Source organism: Branchiostoma floridae, chromosome 2 (genome assembly GCF_000003815.2).
Source record: "Branchiostoma floridae strain S238N-H82 chromosome 2, Bfl_VNyyK, whole genome shotgun sequence".
Classification (NCBI taxonomy): domain Eukaryota; kingdom Metazoa; phylum Chordata; class Leptocardii; order Amphioxiformes; family Branchiostomatidae; genus Branchiostoma; species Branchiostoma floridae.
The window spans coordinates 2,503,513-2,524,612 of record NC_049980.1 but is presented as its reverse complement, the minus strand read 5'-3'; the positions used below and the strand labels follow the sequence as shown (position 1 = coordinate 2,524,612).

Sequence of the window (21,100 nt, the reverse complement as noted above, 5' to 3'; positions counted from 1 at the left end):
ATATCAGACGAGGTTTAACGTCATGGAAAAAGAAGACAGTTCTATTACGAGCTGAAGCTGCCCTGAAAAGTGAACCTTGTGCAGATTACGTGCATTCAAAACGATTGCTAAATATACCAAGTTAACCGCGTTGTGTTTCATATCGTAAACAGACTGATAATGCAATAATACATATGACAGATTGAAGTATTCCGGTTTCTGACCATTAAAATACAGAAATGAGCGAATCAGTAATCAGAAGATAGTATACAGTATATGGTACCTGTATCGTACCTCTTGTGCGTTGTGACGAAAAACTACAGCATTATTGGTTATCATGAAATTGAAAATTCGAAAAAGGATAATTCCTTTCCAATTGAAAACACCGAAAATATCCCTCAAACCCAAGTAAGATGGGTTTAGGATGTAGGCTGACAACAAAAATAGAGAGCGTACATCTCTGTATATCATTTCACAAATATCCCATTTTAACGATTTCCATCCTACGCAGTACAAATAAAGAATAGGACGAAATAAAGGAAATTTCAAAGTGTTACTGAACTTAGGTAAATAACAACATTTTATTCCAAAGCCATTTCATGCATTTGTTTATAACAACAGAGCTATGATTCACCACCAGCAACTTTATACAATGTTCTTTCTACTTGCATTATGGATTCACTGGATATTAGTACACGGGTGTTTTCGTCAAAAAGTCGTGCCGACAAAAACGCAAAAGTGTTCCTACTTATTTGGAGTTATGGATTGTTATTGAACAAATCTAGCAAATGAATTTCTATGCAAACGTAAGGTGCTGGATATTATATAGTTTTCCCTTCAGCTGTTTAATCAAGATAGGCCTTTTTCTCTCAAATAAAATTGTATTAGTGAGTGACTGACACAAAATGACTATAGGAGACCGTAGCAGGGCGTAGGAATCCCTGTTACATGTATTATTGACTGTTAACACCTCGTCTTTCATCGAGATCTCAAATTGGACAAATTTCTACCAACTAGACCCGGAATCGCTTGCCTTTTTGCTAACACTAGCTTTCTGAATACGACGAATTTACAGCTAATAGAAACTACAAATTTACCTTATCTGCATTTAAAGAATATTATATTAGCCCTTCTTCATTCTATCAAGCATTTATGACTTTCCATCGTGTTCAACTCGTTGTTTAAGTGCCTTGGTTGAATCTTGCTGTGTTTTTAATCGTAACAAGTACTTTCGTCTCCAGCCTGTGCAAACTCATTGGGAACGAAATGCTTGAATATTACCAAACTTGTCGCGTCGAACCTGCGGGACACATCGCGCTTGTCTCCGCACGCCTTGTTCTAGTAGCTCGGTGTCCTCACAAACGAGATGTCCCGTCAATGCAGCTTTCCACTGACTTTTATAGTCCTCCATAAACGTTAGGAAGTTACAAAACAAAGATGCGACTTCAGCCACAACGAAACAGCGCATTATGGGGCCTTAACTATGTCTGGTGAACTTTGCACTTGTAGGTCATCAGGTTCAACTGCTTCATCAATGATCAGCTGATCACTGCTTAATTCCCCCGTACAAAGCGATGTGGAGGAATTGTGTACAGCTTCTATGTCTCTACTAGAAACATTTAGAACCAACACATCTGTTTGGTTTTACCTTCTTATGTTTTTCCAGTCTAAAACAAAAAAAAAAGAAATATATTTTCCTATATTTTAGTCGGAGTATCTTTCCCCAAGTAACATTTCAATTGGAGCAAATGTAGTTATGATTTTGTTTGTGTAGCCCATAGTACTATTTCTCTAAATTAAGGAAATATCTGAAAATGACTTGAATGTTCTTCTATTGGCGTTCAGATATGTCACCTGTTACTTGTGCATTTTATCAAATGACATGAAACACTTGATCAATATGATACCAACATTTGGTGACAAACATTGCAAAAGTTTAAGCCAAGTTGTAGCTTTAGGATCAACCTCGAATCAACCTTGATTTACATTTGAGGGACTTTTTGTCTTCCACTGCTTCCATAAAAAATGTCGAACCCCAAAGCTTAGATTATTCCGTAGCATTTCTTACTGATGACTCATTGATGACAAGGCCTGTACTGTATGAATACTTTTTCTGATTACGGTTCCAAATGCACATGTTGCGATTAGCCCTAGGTCACGAACTTTGAGAAAACAAACTTGTAAAAGAACTTTAACTTACTGCCATTTGAGAGTTGTAGGAGTGCATAATTGACTTAACTTTTGCCTTTACCCATCAAACAACATCCCTTATTAACTTTTACCAAAAAGGTCTCACTTTGAGAAATGATTGTACAAAAAAGTGGCGTTTCAGTGGACTACTTATTACAGTATATACCTGACTATTATGATTAGCAAGAAGAAGCGACAGAAGTACTTGGTGTTCCAGATTCTGAGTATGTACAGAAACCGGTTCATATCGCTTCTGTGCGGCTGGTATCACTTCAGCGCTGTTACACATGTCACGTACGGCGTGTGCATGATGATGCGCGACGTCATCGATGATAAACCGGGCGTGATAAAATTGTTTACAAACTTGTCCTGTGGAAAAAAAAGACACCCTGTCGCACCGCGTCGTAACGAAAGCCGTCCAGCGGTGTCAGACAGTACACTGTCGGCATGCCTAGGCTCGCGACTGTTTGCGTACTTTGGACGTCCGCGGACAGGATCGTAAACAACAACAGCGACAGTGCAAAATATTATTGACAAGCGAAAACAACAAATAATGAAAATACATGTTCCCGGTGGGTCATACCTCTTTTCACATGACTAAGACCGTACCACTAAGGAAAAGGGGAGGGTGTTAAAATCGCACGCCTGGTATGTTGGTACAGAGTAATAGATGGCGTTCCGTTCCTTTCTAAATGTAAGATGTAAGAATCGTGTACATGTATCGGTGGGTCACCAGGGCGGGATTGTCCCGACGGTAGACGGAACGATGCGGCTGTGAGGTTACCCGGAGCACAGCTCTCCCCTCCCCACTGAGCAGGTGGCGCTGCCCGGCCTGGTGGGACCGGCGCTGCGGTTTGTGCGCATGCAGTTGCGCGGCTGCCGCCGGTCGGGAGGTATACCTCTCCCGCGGGCAGGGCCGAAAACTTTCCCGGGCAAGTACGGGGGGACCTTCCCGCCACTGGGAACACACGGGTGAGGGGGAAAGCGGGTAAAACTGCCAGGAAGTGTCGCTTGTGTATGACAGGTAGCGACGCTGGTCAGAACAGGGCTGGTAACTGTAACATGCGCGGGCTGAACCACATTGGGTAATATTTGGGTGTTTCCCTCGCTGTCCCCTCTCCCAGCTGACCGTCTTAGCTGGACGAGAGGGCAGACTGGGCCAGTAGGCCCCATCCTGACGTGCGACGGGCCCAGAAAAAACCAACGCCAAGGCTCGGTAGGAATTAGGTCAGATCGCCCGAAACAATTTCCTCGCTACCACGCATCCTGTAAACAACATTTGCGTTCACGTGTGCGCTGCGCGCTTGCCGGCAACCCGCGGCTGCTCGTACTACGTAATGCCGTCCCAGTAATATATGGGGTGACGGGCACGCTGACCTCCCCGCTCCGAGCGTCCTGACCTTACACCAAAACAACTGGGTGTCTTCTAGATTTGCGTCAGATTTATACCAAAAAATCCACAATTTTTCTGGATACTAGAACTGTTCTATGTTTTGCAGGTATGACAAGCGAGGTTCCGGGCGGCGGGATGGTCTGTACACACACAGTGGAGTACCCACGCCACACAGCACGCAGCCTGCTGACAGCGTCCTCTTCCGCACGGGGATTCTCCTCAGGGACGCGCCGGGACCCTCTTCTCGGAGGATCCTACATCCCAAACCAGCCTAGTGCAGGCTCGATCTGCGAACTCAGTGTCTTAAAGACGAAATCCTTACGGTGAGAACGTCCCTTCGACCTGGCGGAGGGGCAACGCCCACTTGCTGTGGTACAATTGCAACGTTACGGATCATACATCGGTGCTGGGCACACACAGGTGTGGGCAGCTGCTACTCTACAGCCAGCTGCAGACAGGTGATATTCATTCGCAGGTGTCATGAGGAGCAGGACACCTGCAGGTAGAAGGACCAGGATGGCCGTTAGGAGGAATGATGAGGAGATAACGGGTGATCAAGAGGTTCTTCTGCCTCAGCGGGTCACAGATAGGTCACGCACAACTGTGACAGAACACAACCGCCTGGTCTCTGACGGACACGGCTAGAACACGACGTGATGGCGGGACCTGTACGAACTGATCAGAGTCATCACAACAAACAGACGAGTTGGCCGTGTTGAACGTACGCCGAGCCGGGCGCGACCCACATACACCGCCCGAGAAAATCTTGCGTGGTGCAGCGTCTACACCAACTGCAAAAGGACGCGCTTTTGTCGGAATTCACGACGGGTAACTCCGGTGTTACGCCCGTCTTTAATATTCCCGGGAACTTCGCCATACCGTACCTGAAGCAGGACAGTGTCAGTAGCAGGGGAGGAGGACGGAAAGACTCACATCATAGTCGCTGGGACGCCACGGGTATGTACACATCGTGACTTCTGTAGAGTAGGTTCTAGGTTGACACCAGACGCCATACGACCTGTTTGTTTAGACTAGTCTGCTGAGGTGTACTATTTGTTATAAGCTATAAGCTATTTGTTATAGGTTATGAGATAGCTGCTATTTTTGGTAGCATTTCCCGGTTTAATGAATATTTCTTCGATAGTAAGAGGTCAGTGACTTTCAAACAGATTTGGAACTGGCTCCAGAGAGGAATAATAGGTAGAAAGGGACACCCAAGAGTAGTTGTAACCCTTTTTAGTCTATCTGGTTACGAGTAGATTGAACGGACGGCAAACCTGGCCGTTACGTACGTGCCCTGTGCCGCGACGCTGTGCCTCCTGGCTTCCCCTCTAACCGTCATGCCCCTTACTCTCATGTCGATGTATTTTCCCGCGAATGTAACCAACGAGTGCCTTTTCTGCCGCAGATTACGCAAACTGTCGCTGTTTGTTCATAGAAGAGGCCAAACTCTGACGGTACGCCAGTCTTCTCTGTTTACGACGTCACAGCTAAATGCTCCGAACAATTCAGTTTTTACGGTTCTATAGATCTTCCATACGTACATTAATACATCAACCGTCATTGTGTTGGACCCACTTTCCAACGCGCAGAGAGCAAAGAGGTTCTCTGTGCGGATACTCACTGCTGACGTGTTCTTCATACGTGCCTCTCAGTTTGCAGCTGTTGTTCCTCAATTAAAGTTTAGAAACAGGAATAAATTACGTGTACTTCACAAAATAAGCATGATACATGTAATATGGCAGGGCCACATTGACTCACATTGTGATTGTGATACACGAATTCAACCCGTAGGCACTGTCTATGTTTGTTATTTTGTAACCTATTCACAGCCGTTCTTTGGAAGGATGATTCCATTGTTACAGATTTTTTGCTAAAGACTTAGTCTCCTGTAGTTTGAGACGATGCAGCTACAGACTGATGGGTGCCTATCCCTTTTTTTGCTCTTTTTCAACTTGATGCAGGACTATAGGAACTTGAAAAAGACGGTCGGGACAGAGAGGGGTGCCCATCAGAAGAAGCTGTCAGGACGCCCAGGACACATCTGGTCACAGGTTGGAAACTGTATGTGGTACAAACTCTGTCCAAACGTTCAGCTAGAAGTAATGAACTAAGCGTTAAGCCAACTGGAACAGAAGTAACGTCGATAAAAGATGTTTGATGAAAGAGTCTACAAGCCTGTATTGCTTGGTCCTGGACAGAAATATTAGCGTAAGGTCGGTGTGTTTAAGACCGACCACTTAAAACTTTTCTAGTGCATGTCTGGCAACTACTTCAATGTTGGTGGTCATGGAGATCGACATTAGCAACACAAATTGTCATTTTTCACCCATCCTCGCCCTTCCTTCTTGCAAACTTAACGTCATTCCGAAGTTTCTATATTTATCCATGATCAGTGTCTTGAGCCGACATTGCCCATCCCGTGGTCCAGCGTGTGTGTCCTCCTGTCCTTGTCGTCTGTCCTATCCACCCATCGATAATCCATGACTCATCCGATAGGGTTGATACTGTAAGTAGTACCCAGGAGATCCCTCCGCGCAGGTTCGACTCTAGGCGGTGACAAGGTTGTGAACCAAAAATAACTTATCGATCTCAAGACAGGTCTATAGTTGTAGTGGTGACGTAGGTCCAGTGGCAAGTTTGACAATGTTTGACAGAAAATTGTTGTACTTTGGTGTCTCATGATTACAATGTCGATGTAATTTAGTGGTATTAGTGTATCAGATAATAGTGAGTATTAAATCATGAAATGTATATGCTAGGTTTTCCAACATCTGACAAGACGAAAATACCTTAACTTAGAAAATAAGTAAGCAAATTGCCTTCTGTTGCTGTAAAACTTCTAATATCAAAAACAAAATTACCTAAAAGGCATGTGAGATTCCTTCAACTGAAAACAAATGTTACTCTAGCTTATCTCAACATTCTGTCCTTTTTTTATAATTGCTTTTTCAAATCAGAAACTTAAAGACGGCTAGTACACATCAATCAACAAGCAATACATAAGTGACAAATCAACTAATACTTTTGCCACAATATGATACATTAGTTGTCATTGCCTTCTTGCATTGAGTTGAGTTGTATTAAGCCAAGAGATTTTACAGGTTACAACCTACAAGGCAGATGATAACTAATTCTTCATTATAATACCGGTAGGTCACATAAGTTATATCGAGATTATGTGAATACTTTATAGCAGTTTGGTGTATTTGTCCTTGGGGCTCAAAGGGACAAAGAATCGACTCCTGTTAACGGCCAGGGGCAGTGGGACAGTGGGACCCCCCCCCCCCCCCCCTCAGTCTAGTCTCTTGTCATTGCAGGGTTTACTTTCTACTGTCACTCCCTAACGACGTCAGTCGGTCAGAGGTCATCGTGCAGTCCCACTGATGACGTAGAGGAGTTAAATATAGCACAGTCAGGATGCTGCATGCTCGTACACACTGCTAATAGCGCTAAATCTTCCATGAGTAAGACACAGATTAGCGTTAGTGACGGGGAGTAGTGACAGAACTGGGGGTTAGAGCGCCACGCGGAGTCGACCGCCGGTAATAAACTACCATAAACATTGATTGACACTGACGCTCGGCAGCCGTGTGGAGGCACACGTGTGCGAGCGTCTTTCACCTGTTACCTGTCCGGGTAGGAAGACAGGTGAAGCGTCTTACAAGAGTGCTTGCACTGAGGAAATGATGTGGAGGTAGGCAAGGTGAGGGAAAGTTGGAACACTGCGAACACTGACCATGGGCTGAGTGTTGTCTTTGGTTATCTAGCTGTATGAGAGTCTTTTGTCACCATAAAGCTAGGTAACCAAAACAACAACCATTCCCCCTAGCAACCCGAGGACAACATCAACAACAATTCCCCCCAAAGCAAAGGACCAAGCACCCAGTAGACAACATGCACTCTTCTCCCAACCAGAGGACAATACGAAGAACGTATTCTCTAGCAGCCAGCTGACGGTAACAACAACCACCAGCCTTGCAACCAGCTGACAACTTGTACCCTTCTGCTAACTACAGATCAAGACGTGGCTACGCTAGGACTTACCACAATCTTTCTGTGGCAGCAGAAAGTTTAGCATCCAACATCTAGACTGCGCACTGAAGCTAGGTCCGTATGTGGAGTGTTTGGAGCGTAGTGTTAAAACTAGTTACAGCAAAGAAACTAGACCTTCCTAAGATGTGTGATGGTAACTTGACTTAAGGTATCAGAACGGCATCATAGATCCATGTGTGGATTGTATGCGGCTTGGTGTTGTTGTAGATCTAAAAAAAAATTGACCATACTTAGAACCTGGTGGTAACTCCCTCTCTAGACTATTCACAGGTTCCAAGTTTGTTCCATTTTAAGCTACTTAAGATTTGTACGCTGAACTAATGCTATAGAACCTGTTGTCGGGTGTAGCGAGGATAGTTTAAGCAGATTGGCCCATAGTTCTGTACCCTAGTGAGGAGTATACAGATGTGATTATGGCACGTCATCTGCACCGAACCTACATCGTGCATATACACTCTGGCATGCAGCGAGGTTATTAATGTCTCCTCCTGCAGCACACTGGAGGTCATGGAGGGACCAAAATAGTAGGCGTCTCTCGAGAGACCGGGGCTCCCCGAACAACATGTTAGCAAAAGTATTATTCTGTACTTCCTGACGACAAGAAAGTAGAGAGTCTTTGGGCTATTATGCTTTTGATAGTCTATAAATAACGGTATTCATCTCGTAGCAGTTATCGGTTAGCCTGAAATCAAAGCGGCTAGAACAGTCCGGAATGTCCATACATCATCACACGGACACCACGCGAAGTCTGATATAGCTGATATCTGGCACCATCTACAGTTTCTCTGCTTGTAGAAACGATGCAGTTGCATATTAACCACCCAACAACGGCGGGAGATACTGTACAGTCTCTAAAGCTGTGAATTGATGTCAGCGAGGAAGCTCCATTATCTGCATCCCAACAATAAATGTAGTTTATGTACGCGGCAATGGTAGGATGAAGTGGGGATTAAATCGCCAGCTATAAATCCCATTGTTGGGCTACAGCAGAGGCCCTCCTGTCCTTTTGTGCAAGGTCCTATTCATTTTCTTATTGAATCATCGGTACGTAGGGAGAGTATATGTTTTTCCCGTGATAAATCAAACTGCTGCAAAATGATCTATAAACACACTGACCTTAATATGTCTCATCCTTGAAATGATGAAATACAGAAGGTGTTTTCATCCCTCAATATGACAAAAGTGCCCATCACCTTACCTGTTTGACTCCCAATTGTCAGGTAATAGTCGGCTAGGTCCTAATGTTTGCACCACGAGTTTGTGAATTGAATTGGTATAATTTCTAGTCATATCTAATCGGCACCACTATGTCGACAGTGACTGTGAAGTGTGGTAGTTTTTTTTAATACTTAATCAGTCCGGGTTAACACATGTAGCATGAATAGATCGTATGTTTATAACCCTGTGCTGGATTTCTCAGTTTATTAGCTAAAACAGTGAAAAAGCATCCGACATTTCACCATTCCCGTATAGACATCTGTACCACTCGTTGTGCCTGTAACTTGGCTTAACTGTTCCATCCTCCTCCTACTGTACTAAGCTATAAGGAAGCTTAGCTGGTGCATTAGTCGGTCTCCTCGCCTGTCCGACCCCCATAGACCGTCTGTTTAATGCTGTGGAATGGCGTGCTGCATTACCTGACTGTTGCGATATTACAGTGTGTGTGATGACAGGGGTGTGGTCCCCGACTCTCAGTCTCTCCCATCCATTCCGTGTAATCCCACCACTAACCTCGCCACCACCTCCCCTAGTCCTGTAAGTACGCACCTGTTTTCTATGTGTGATTACCTATCGTCTATCCATCACATGCTAATCCCACGTCCCCACTGACGCGAAATTCCTAGCCATGCTCAGATGATACTTCCTAAACCCTCCATTTTGTTTCGTTCTAGGTCAAAGGTCGCCATTACGCCATGGGCAGCAGAAGGACACAAAGACGACGGCCACTTTGCGTAGCTTAGAATATTACTGTCTTCTGCGGCCGCCGGGCTTTTAGGTGAGATGGATATCTGGCCCCTGTGCCGACTGCCCGCGTGGACTCCTGACATTTTTCAGACAGTAGACAAGGCAGCGAGCTGAGGTCTTACTCGCCCTCTCAAGCAGCCGTTCTCCCAGGAGCGGAGGCAGACACGCCGGTGCCGGTAGGAGGAGAGTCAAAGGGAGGCCATCTTTGGATGGCTACATGGTGCTGGGGCTGGGCCCGAACGATAAAGCCAAATACAAGGCCACAACGAACACTCCAAACATCACAGAGGAGCCATGTACATTGCCGTGGGGGAGGGGCACCATGCTGCATCTGAAACAGCGAGGAGATTTGGTAGAACCAATTGTTGGACAGGGTCCATAACTACTCCCTCCCCCGGGCATGTGGATGGACTGTGGAGCTTCTGGACACTCCTGTAGTCTGGTTCATGCGGGGCAGAAGATGGAGCACTTTAATCTAGTGATGACGGATTACCGGACTGCCTGTATGATTTTTATATACGACACGGAGAAGATGAGTTCTTGTAAGATAGGCATCATGATGTTACCATGTAGTGGAATCGATCATCAAGATTCGATCGGAAGTGTGGGGTCAGATTGGAATACGGCGTGTGCAGGTTTCATGTCCAGTGCCCTGGGAAATGACGGTCAGGATTCATCAGTGCGCGGGAACGTCGCTGTCCATGGGGACGGCACCCGCGAACTTCCCCGCCGAACTTTGCCGTGAGTCATGCGGCAGAGTTCACAGAGTTTCATCCGGGGCTCTGCAGAGGGCACATCACGCACACAGCCCGCTGATTTACCGGATTGTGGCAGGAAAATAGAGACTGTGCGACTCTTTTCATCTGCCATTACTGCGGCCACAAGTTCACCGCAGGTCCGGCAGGAAGTCACCATGCTCTGTAGAAGACAATGGGAGGGGTGGGCTCATAGGGTTACCATGGACTTATTGTGTATGGAAACATTAAACAACATTCAGGACGTTTATGATATAGCATTGTTTGTACTTCATCGATTTCGTAACAAAATGATAGATCAACGAAAAAGATGTGAGAAAGTCTGTGAACCTCGATCATTACATGATATTGCAGGGTGTAACTCCCCTTCAGTACTAGATACAGTATTGGAATTGGTACCTCACAACATGAAGACCTACACTCGCCATTTTGAACCACATAGCTGTCCAAGGTATACATTTCGTGACATTGTGTCTTTGAGACAAATCTCAAAACGTCTGCAGTGCGTAGCAATAGCAAGACCAGTACGATCACGATATCAACATGTGGCCAGGCTAGGCTTTGGTAAAACTGCAGAAAGTATTGTTCCTGATATAATGATGTGAAGGTTGATATGAATGTATGGCATTTTCTATGCTCTGGGATAAATATGATTATTGTCTCACAAACTGAAAATAGCATCTAAATCGTTACGTTACCGCAATATTGAGACAATATTAAGATAATACTTAGGCCCTAGGAGACTATGATGTGTGGAGATGTTAGGTCTGGTAGTATCTGCGCCCAGGGGTGTCTTGAGTATCAGATCTAGAGGGGGAGGGGTCGACGGATTTACTCTTGGTACGACCATGAGACAGTTTTCAGTAGTTACATTTAGACAGTTACAGCTCGCATTGTTCTTTCGCCCATTGTAAATTACAAGGTACAGTCACAGTCTTCAGTAAAATTTCGGTGTACTCAACAACGATAAGATAATTGTATGAGACAGAATAACGTAGCAGGGACTCTCGTTCGTTAGAAGGATGTGATAAGAAAGTGGTATTTACGCATTGCAGCAGAGGACAGTTTGAACAATGCTATGAGAAAGTGGAATATAACAGTCTGTATGATTATCTATCATTTGAAAGAAAGTAGAATGTACCAGAGCTTGTATCGTTCTCTTACGTTAGAAGAAATGAGAAAGTGGAATGTAGCAAAACTTGAAGTTAGCAGAATGCTTTTAGAGAGTGGAATGTACCAGAGACTGTAGTTAGAAGAATGCTATGAGAATGTGGAATGTATCAGAGTCAGTAGTTAGAAGAATGCTATGAGAAAGTGGAATGTACAAGAGACTGTAGTTAGCAGAATGCTATGAGAAAGTGGAATGTACCAGAGTCTGTAGTTAGAAGAATGCTATGAGAAAGTGGAATGTACCAGAATCAGTAGTTAGAAGAATGCTATGAGAAAGTGGAATGTACCAGAATCAGTAGTTAGAAGAATGCTATGAGAAAGTGGAATGTACCAGAATCAGTAGTTACAAGAATGCTATGAGAAAGTGGAATGTACCAGAATCAGTAGTTACAAGAATGCTATGAGAAAGTGGAATGTACCAGAATCAGTAGTTACAAGAATGCTATGAGAAAGTTCGCCACACAAAACGTTGACCCTTCCCGACGGGGTCCCGGCACAGTCTGTGCAGACTTCCCTCCATTGTTGTCCCAGATTAAGCATATCTAAAAGGGAACAATGTTAGAAGTATAGGCAGTACTATAAATGCGGAAAGGTCGTGAGAAAGGTACGCACAGTGTTCTGATTTACAGGCTGCTCCCCCTGACTGGTGTCCTGGCCGACCTGGCAGAAAACCACCCATGACTACCAATGTGGCGTACAGAGATCTGATCTAGGAAATACCGGGGAAAGAATTTTAAAAGTAATAAAACTTTTGGAAACTTACTCCATCAATGGCTTTGTCGTCAATGACAATTCATGTATTTGTCTTGTGTCGGTGTGTTGTATTTCCTGCTATATGAAGGAAGAAAACATTGCCAGTAGGTTGGGTAGGGTGGAAAATGCACCACAAACGTTTCTGAATCTTTTGAAGAGTAAAACTTAATATCTTGTTGGGTAAAACTTAATATCTTAACATTGATGACTGTCGTAGAGCAACCAGTCTTGCAGTTACACTACAAGATGGGGTATTCTTCCCATCATTTATTGAAAACGATTATACAGTTGTATCAAAATACATACTGATGTTGACACGACAAACAATTGGGCAGTTTTCTACAGATTGGTTACTAAGACCCCCAGTGTACGTAACCCCAGTGAGCGAGGGAAATGCCGGAGTTTAAGGCTTGTAGAGTCGATTCTGCCCGGTCCCCAAATTGCGGCACGAGGTGCACCGCCGTCCCGAGATAAGATGGTATCAGGCTATGGGTGAGAGTCAAGACTGTAATGAATGGAGTTGGTGTCACTGGTGCTAATATAGGCTGCTTACCCTGGGTATGGATGGACCGGGTTTAGATGTGTCACTCTGATAGCGGCGCAAATTCGTGTAGAACAAGGGATTTAGATCGATGTCAATTTTTCGCATGGATACAGCCAAATCCCCCCGAGGTTAACTTATCCTGGCCCCCAACTACACGTTAGTGCTTACTTTTTCCTTAATCCGCCACGCGGAGCAGTAAAACTGTACATGAAGCCAACTTTCTGGGAGAATATTTCATGAGATTGTGGGCCAGGCGTAAGCTGAAGGGCCTAGCTAGCCGACAAAGGGAAGTTAGCATCACATTCGGCACGCCACATAACCACCGTCGCCATCATCATCGACCACTTCCATTAAGAAGCCCCTTCCATGGTAACCTTAAACATGGCCGCTGCACAAGAAGGCCGTAATTTCCGGCTAATCGCGGGGCTGGTGACAGGGGATGTGTACCTATGGCTGGGGCTGCCAGTGATCGATCACGGTAAAGTCAGCACGGGGACGCTCCTGCGTGGATCTCTATTGTACAAGGGGAGGACAAACCCGACACCGACTCTGACAAATTGCGTCCCGAGAACCAGTCTAAACACTTTGCCAAACTGAATGAAGTTTAGTCAGAGTTGAATTGCTAATCCACCGGCACCCTCCTGACCTCTTCACGGTTCAGACCTGTCTCGGGCCCGTGCAGGAATCTGCTGACAGACCCGAGGCCGCGCATGTGAAAAGTCAGACCTTTCCCGGGCCGTCCCCCAGCCGTTAGGTCCACACAGTTTGTGCATTCACCCAACACAGGGGTAAGGCACACAGAGACTTGGGTGCGCAGACAGGCTATCAAAGTCAAGGTAAACAATGTGAAGTTTCTCGGCTTGAGTCCTGTGTAATATTTGTCGGGCCGCCGTGACAAATAGCCGGCGTGCAGACAATGGGAAGACCCTTCCTTACCGTGCACGTCACGTAGCAAGGCCGACCCGAGGTGGACTACTTTCAATCGTAGATTGAGGACCTAGCATGAATAGTGTACCTTGACCTTTGCAACGTGTACGAATTTCCTCAGAAATGAGCCACTTTCAGTGAGTAGAAGTAGCGGTGCCCGCCCGAGATCAGGCCGGTTCAGGGGCGTCTGGAGCGCCGCTCGGCTGACGGGAACGTCTGCCGTCTGTCTTCTTGTTCTATCATAGCTCTCCGTTTACACACCTCAACCGCCACTCTACCGTATCATGGTACACGTCGGGATTGTTTCTTGTCAAAATAGAGAGTGATAATGAAGGGAGAAGTGTCTGCTCCACCGTCAATGGACGAGACCACGGCCTGCATACAGACGAGTTTGTCTCCGAATGTCGTCCGGGGTTTGACGCATGATTTAGTGCAATCGTCCAGACCACCGCCCCGACGCCTAACAAACATAACACATAAGGTTCGACTATAGAACTCTACAGGTCTTACATTCCCAAGCCTTCAACACCGAGTGGGCTAATATTAGGACTAACTCCTGAGTTAGTTTCTGTCTATGTCGTGTTACTCGGCCACACGATTCCTAAAGTTATGTCATATCTTCAGAAGACGAACACTTTTCTTTCAGATAATGAAGTAGATAAATAGAAAGTTTTGACAACGCATAGTTGTGATCCGGACTTGTAGTAGCGAGAGAGGAATGGCGACGTTCCTACGCGGGGAGGGCAGAAGGGACGACTCTTCATCGCTAACAAGGGAGAGAAACGCTTAGCCGTAAATCTTGGATGTCGAAGCAAAAATTCAGGAAACATGTGGAGGAAAGTGTCCTGAGTTTGATGAGGAGAAGCTATGATAACGAGACGCCATTCTGGCCGCACCATGCCACACCCACCCCTCCTCATACCATAACATCAGGTCATCCTTGGGTCAAAGGTAAGGTCAGGTCAAAGCTGGACTTCACGTTCAAGGTCCCGCGCCTGAAGACTGTTTGCTTTGCTGTATGCAGGGTAGAATATATGGCATTCGGCAGGCGCAATGTGGCGGGACTGTTTTCACCTGGTAAGTATTGCTTACATTTCCTTTTCACTGACATCTATTTTGCTGCAGTATCGCCACATGTGCTTCTATGTAATAGGTTGTCTGTTGTTGCCGTCATGATTCAAATCTACAGGAAAGACAACTGATGATGTAAAAATCGATAGACATTTTAAAAGAAGTGTTAAGCATCTTTTTGTCTTCCAGTGGTTAGTTGTAAATGACTCGACAACATTACCATTCTAGTGAAATGAACATACAGCACTGTGTACTCTGCCCATGGAAATTCAGAAGTAAAAGGAAACATAATGCTTAAACACAATATTATCCAACAAAGTACATGTCAGGTTTGTGTTGAGATTACTTGTTTCCTCACATTTGTTTTCTTTTTTTTTTTACAAACGTTGTCCATTTTTGGTCAACATAAAACTAGTGTTGAATTTTTTAAAGAATTTGAAAACTTTGTGTACCTCAATCACATTTTATTTTATTTGATGTGAGCAGTGTATGCTACTAGGATATGCAAAACAGTTAAAATGCGAATGGAGACATCTATTCGGTAACAGACTATGTTTATTTGCAGAACATTCTTGTCGTTTTCTTTTGATCTACAAAATTTTTACCATTGGGGATTGCCATCAAAATGCTCTTATATTCAAATTTAGTTTCAAATATACCAGTAGGCTAGGAGACAAAATTAGATACTTTATAAACACTTGCGTGCTTCATGATATTGGAAAGTCTGTGAAACATTTTCTGATTAGACAATTTTTAAGTACCATTTGACCAAACATAGTAGAGCATTAGCGACATACCATCATACAATATAACTGTTTTTCTGGCATCATTACATAGCTGTATAGAAGGAATGATACTAATGTTCGATGAGAGCACATACAAAAAATCTGTTACTAGAAGTCGCGGTCAGTACAGTCATCTAATGTCATCAGTACAGCGGAGTCTTGGTATAGAATAGTTATCGGTGGACACAGGCAACTTCTGTCCTTCACACAACTTCAGCATCAATTTGGTTGGATCATGTGTGTTAGCTTATACGAACCTTATGAGGAAGAGCTCTATCTGAACTTCATGTTATGAACTTCTAGTTTTAGCAAATCAACACGCAGGATATTTTCATGACCACTGATGTTAGTTTAGCAAATTTATATGCACTCTGAAAGCAATTATGTCATCGTGTGCCGATTCTCAAATTGCGACATGGCCACAGTCCTTCATTCTACACTGGATCATATAATACGTAGTCGGACGAAATCTGCAATCTGTAACCTATATGATATACTGTCCTCTTTTCATCAACAAAAAAAAAAGATTTTCTATGACTTAAGCCAACCAATTTCCTCAGCTCCAGTCTTTGGGATGGTAGTTATTGCATAGTACTTACCGTCTTGTCATCCAGGAACGGGAAATTTGACCTACTTTTTAAACTTACGACGCAGAGAGCAATGAAGAAGTATTTTGTGGGTTGGGACAGTAGATATGAGTGTAGAAGTCACCTAAATAACAGAGGTAGTGGCTGCACTTTTGCTCTGTACCGTTGTTCAGACGTCTGGTGTCATCACTGCGTTTATAGAATTGCACGATGATTACTTCGGAATAAACACAGGAGTAGGTCAGTTTCAGATAGCTGAACCGTGTGGTAGTAATGGGAGGTAAAGGGGACATTTGAAACGTTCTTATATAAAATCTGACAGATAATCAAAACAATAAAGAACCAGTTGTAATGAACGGTAAGTTTCTGACGTTTCGTAGTAGTTGTACGTTTTTAATTTTCCTTTCCTTCATCTTTTTTTTTCTTTTTAGTGGGGGCAAACATATTTTACCACCGTGTTTGTATTTTTCAGTTACACAGTTACAATAGCAATTGCATGTATATTTTCTCAATGAAGTTCCAAACTGCAAAACCCTCAGTCCGTAACATCTTCTCAACACAGCACAGTTGATTATATTCTGTGTAAATAAAGATAATTTTTGTTTGCAAATACTGTCATCACAAGGCTTGAATTCATAGTCTGAAGTTCCCTAAAGCCGCATTCTTGCTTCAGAAGGATATCAAACAACGGAGAACAGCGAAATATTTTCCAGCCAGATTTCGTCTTTTGACTGCTTGATCATGAGGCAGAACAAGGTAGAGACTTATACTTCCTTTCACCAGTCGTTCCCTTTATGGCCACCATTATCAAATTACAGTTCAGGTCATGATTGCTGTTGATTTGAGAAGAAGCGCGAATGCTTTGTCCGTCTGACGAGAGAAGGAAACATGTTATTCTATCGCGAAGTGACACGAGTTTACGACCCTCGGTGGACAGGATATTAAAGCATTGTGATATCTCATGTGTGCATGGTATGTACATGTTCATAGTTGTAGCTACTGGCCCAAATAGCTTTGATAATACAGAGAAGTTCAAACTGTTAGGTGCCCCATTACATGGTTACACATATAGAACATTAAGTAATCCTTTACAAAGTACGCTTTTCAGAATTTATCTATGGTTTTGTAACTTTACCTTGGACAGTCTACAGTCAATAGTATACATCAGCTATTGTAAGGAAGTTGTAGTCTTAACATTATCCACATAAACTACGCTACTCTATATCAACACTGGCATCGCTGCAGTGTGGATATATGCTGGATAATCGTACCTACAATATAGTTCCACATGACAAAGTGTATGTATATCTAGTACAGAAAATGGTGTGACAGATGTTCATATTAATAACTACAGTCAACAACAGTACAAATGCATAAAGCCATCACCGTTTTGTTAAGTTTTCGTAAGTATTATCACAACGGTGCAACCTCAACGAACATTGTATAACCGCTATGTTTTGGAATGACTGCATGGACAATTGTTTTCTGTTCATGCAATTTTCGTTTATCTTCTCATAGAGTAGAGCTAAGATACTATACACACATGTACATATATTCTCTATCCAGTCTACTTTCTTCTGGTGATTTGTTTTAATTGTAATGGTAGTTACAAGCATAAAATCGTTTTTGAAACAGAAAACATTTTTTTACAATGATACGTTGATATAGGACGTTCATTATGGGTGATAAAAATATACATATATTACCGTCGTGGTGATATCGTATCCTCTTTCCGGTAATTTTGTACAATATCTTGATCCTTTAAAGATTCTACTAAAACCTCAAACTCAACAGACTTCCAACAACACAGAAAAGCTGGAGGTTTTCCATTTAGAGGGGGTATTGGCCAGGTTAGGGCAGTATAAAGACACGGTATCTGCCGAGAACCAAACCAACATGGCGGCGGAATTCGCGTTTTGACAAACTCGGCATTCCCTGAAACTCCAAACTCTGCAACATCTTCCCTCGTCTAGCATGGAACAACACCGCTTGTAGATATCAGTTGAACATATTTTACAGAACATCATTAGTTATGGCAATGTTGGTTGTATTGACGTAGGCGAATGCATTTTTGTGAGTTGGGAAAGTCAGATTTTATCCCTCTCACTGCCAGGAAAACGCTTCCTACGTATAAAATACCTTTGTGTGAAACTGTGTGTGAACTGATCAACACAACCTGAACTCATTGACAAGACTGAAGGTAGACATGTCTGAGAACAACTCATATGTATGTTGGAATATGATAGTTCTTCATGATTGACATTTTTGCAATATCTTTCAACCATAAGGATTATATAATTCTTAAATTTATGTTATGTACCGTACATACTTATATACTTTGCATTATTTTGTTCATTTACTTTTCCTTACCTCTTGCTGTCATTATTTGTGCCATTCTATTTTGTTTGTGTCCTTATTTTTGCTTTTGTTGCACCTCTATTAGAAAATGTACAGCGAGAAAGCATACTGAGTTTTCCACAGTACAGTCATGTGTTCGCTGGTTTGAACTGCTGATTTTAGAATGACAGGACTTTTTGCCTTGGTGTTATTTTTCAGCGGTATATTTGCTTAAGTAAGGCGAAAGGAATAATAGTCCCATCAACGTGGAACTTGATTGGAAACCCGGCATGTTGTGGAAACAATAAGATTTCTTTTTGCCCTGCCCCCTTCCCAAGAAAGTCATCCAGATTGTAACTGTTTGATATGGTCAAGTATCCGTTTATTTTCCTTCTTTTAAGAAAATCATTTACCATTTGATTCATTTTATGAGGATGAGCAAGGAATTGCTTCGATCTTGTTGGAAAGACAACGCATGATAGGTCGATTGTTTAAATATTTGTTAGTTTGCAGGTCCTTCTCATATCTGTATTCATCCATATTCAGACCAAAACTATAACAGAGATTGAAATATTGCTGGTTAATAACGAAAAACCAGGCATGTATATATATATGTCTATTTCACTAAAGCCATTCATTTCATTCTTTTGCGTTGTTTCCAACTTACAAAATCTACGCACGGTGTAGTTTAATGTAACTTAATGGTGTAGTTTAAGGTATATGGCAGTCATTTAAAAAATCTTGCTGCCTTTGTAATCACCTCACATCCTTAATTTCTTATTATAAAAAGTTAAATCATCATTTTAGAAATACACAAAATTTTGTTTGATTCAATGCACTCAAGTCTTTGGCAAATTTTGTTTTCGAAATTCTTTTCCAGAATTTTAAAGCTCGATTTGCCTTGACTGTGCATACCGTTTGTGGATTTGAACATTTTGTGAGAACTGCATAGAAAGCGTGTTTGAGTTAGGCATAATGATAGAACAGTGTGATTCTTAACTCCAGACTCTCACATACTATGGAGATGTGCGTAACAAACGTTCGGCTGAAATCATCAATCAACATGCGATAATTTTTCCGTGTCATTTTGCCGATTAATCCTTGCAATTCAAGTTAACTGCAAATTATTTATAGCCTGAAATATTTATGTACTGTTTATCATAGAAAATCGGCACTGATTTGCTCATTTGAAGCGACAAAAAGTTCAAATTTCGAAAAAAAAAGTCCTGTGACAATGTTTTCAAACCTATGGCATTTACAAGCAAACAGGACACAAATACTCTTAGGTCGAGGTGGACAAAAGGAGGCAGACACAAAAAAGTTGCTGACTTGTAGTATCAGCCAATTCCATTCTGTTGTTCACACTATGTTGACTACCATTGATAACGGTATATGCAATGTTAACACAAAAAAATGAAACTATCATAGTCAGTAATAGCACCATCTCATGTGCGTGTTGTAATAGTAAGAATTTCTCAACGTGTCACCTTTCTTTTGCACTTTTCCATTATCTACATTTCCTATACATTTTAGATTATCAGTTTTTCAGTTTGTCTTAAACCATTTTCTGAAATATATGGGAAATACAAAATGAGTAACTATAACCTTAGGCCTTGGGAAACAGGTGACTGCAGTTTAATGTGTTACTTTATTTCATTTCATTAAAATTTCAACAAGACAGTACAGAGGTCTTCCCAGGTAGCAATGCTGATGTCGGATGCTATCAAACACCAACATTATACAGGGGAACATTTACATAGAATCAAGCAGTGATACATCAAATGACAAGTATTCACATATGTATTAAGTACGTATCAACAACACAACAACATATTTCTTTTTAAAAACTTACCAATAAGTAAAACTTACTATACACCATGTAATAAGACTAGGGTAGGTCAGAGACTAGTCTCAGTACAGAAGTAAAGTATTTTGTGGGCTATGGGCAGTGGGGAAGTGGGCTATGTATATAGAGAGGTGTTGGAATGAATATCAAAACGTTGTAAATTTCCCTATGTTCTTACCCGAGAGCTGATTGTAAGATGTATCAGCATTTAGGTAAAATAACCAGACAGTGCAAAATAACAATGGTATGTCAGTATCATTCTGACAAGGAATACAATCTAAGATGAAGTGAGTTGATTTTGCGATACGTTTGTGGCGATTTTTTCTGTGACCAAATGATGTCTACATTTCTTTAAATTTATCCATCAAATCTTCAGATTATTGGCTACTTTCTTTGACAAGTTGGTGTTAGGTCTATACAATAGAACATAGTAAATGTAAACCAAACATTTGCCTGTTACTTTTAGCATAATGCAGGATGTATAATGAGCATGACCATGCAAAAGTACCAAATGCTCTACAGGTCCTAAATGTTTCAATATCATACCTACTAACATGTTTATCAATATCCGCTTCCAAGGCAAACCTCGATTGAAAGAAAACCTGAGTTTGACTCTATGCGATGTAAAAACAAACCTAAGTGATATTTTTGTCCTTATGTAATCAACTACGTATCATAATCTTTTTTTAATACATGTTTGAACTCCGTTGTTCCATAATGCAAGAACTATACACTAGTACAA

The 21,100-nt window shown here is 42.5% G+C and overlaps 1 long non-coding RNA gene across 3 annotated transcripts in view; it reads left to right on the top strand.

Moving 5' to 3' along the window:
* LOC118409542 overlaps positions 1–12,270 on the top strand; it is a 33,093-nt gene extending 20,823 nt beyond the window's left edge. For all 3 annotated transcript variants that reach the window (XR_004830453.1, XR_004830454.1, XR_004830455.1), the window contains exons 3-6: positions 3,669–4,519; positions 4,971–5,019; positions 5,527–5,626; positions 9,511–12,270. This is a non-coding gene — a long non-coding RNA (uncharacterized LOC118409542). The remainder of the gene's footprint in view (positions 1–3,668; positions 4,520–4,970; positions 5,020–5,526; positions 5,627–9,510) is intronic.
* Positions 12,271–21,100: the final 8,830 nt, after the last annotated feature.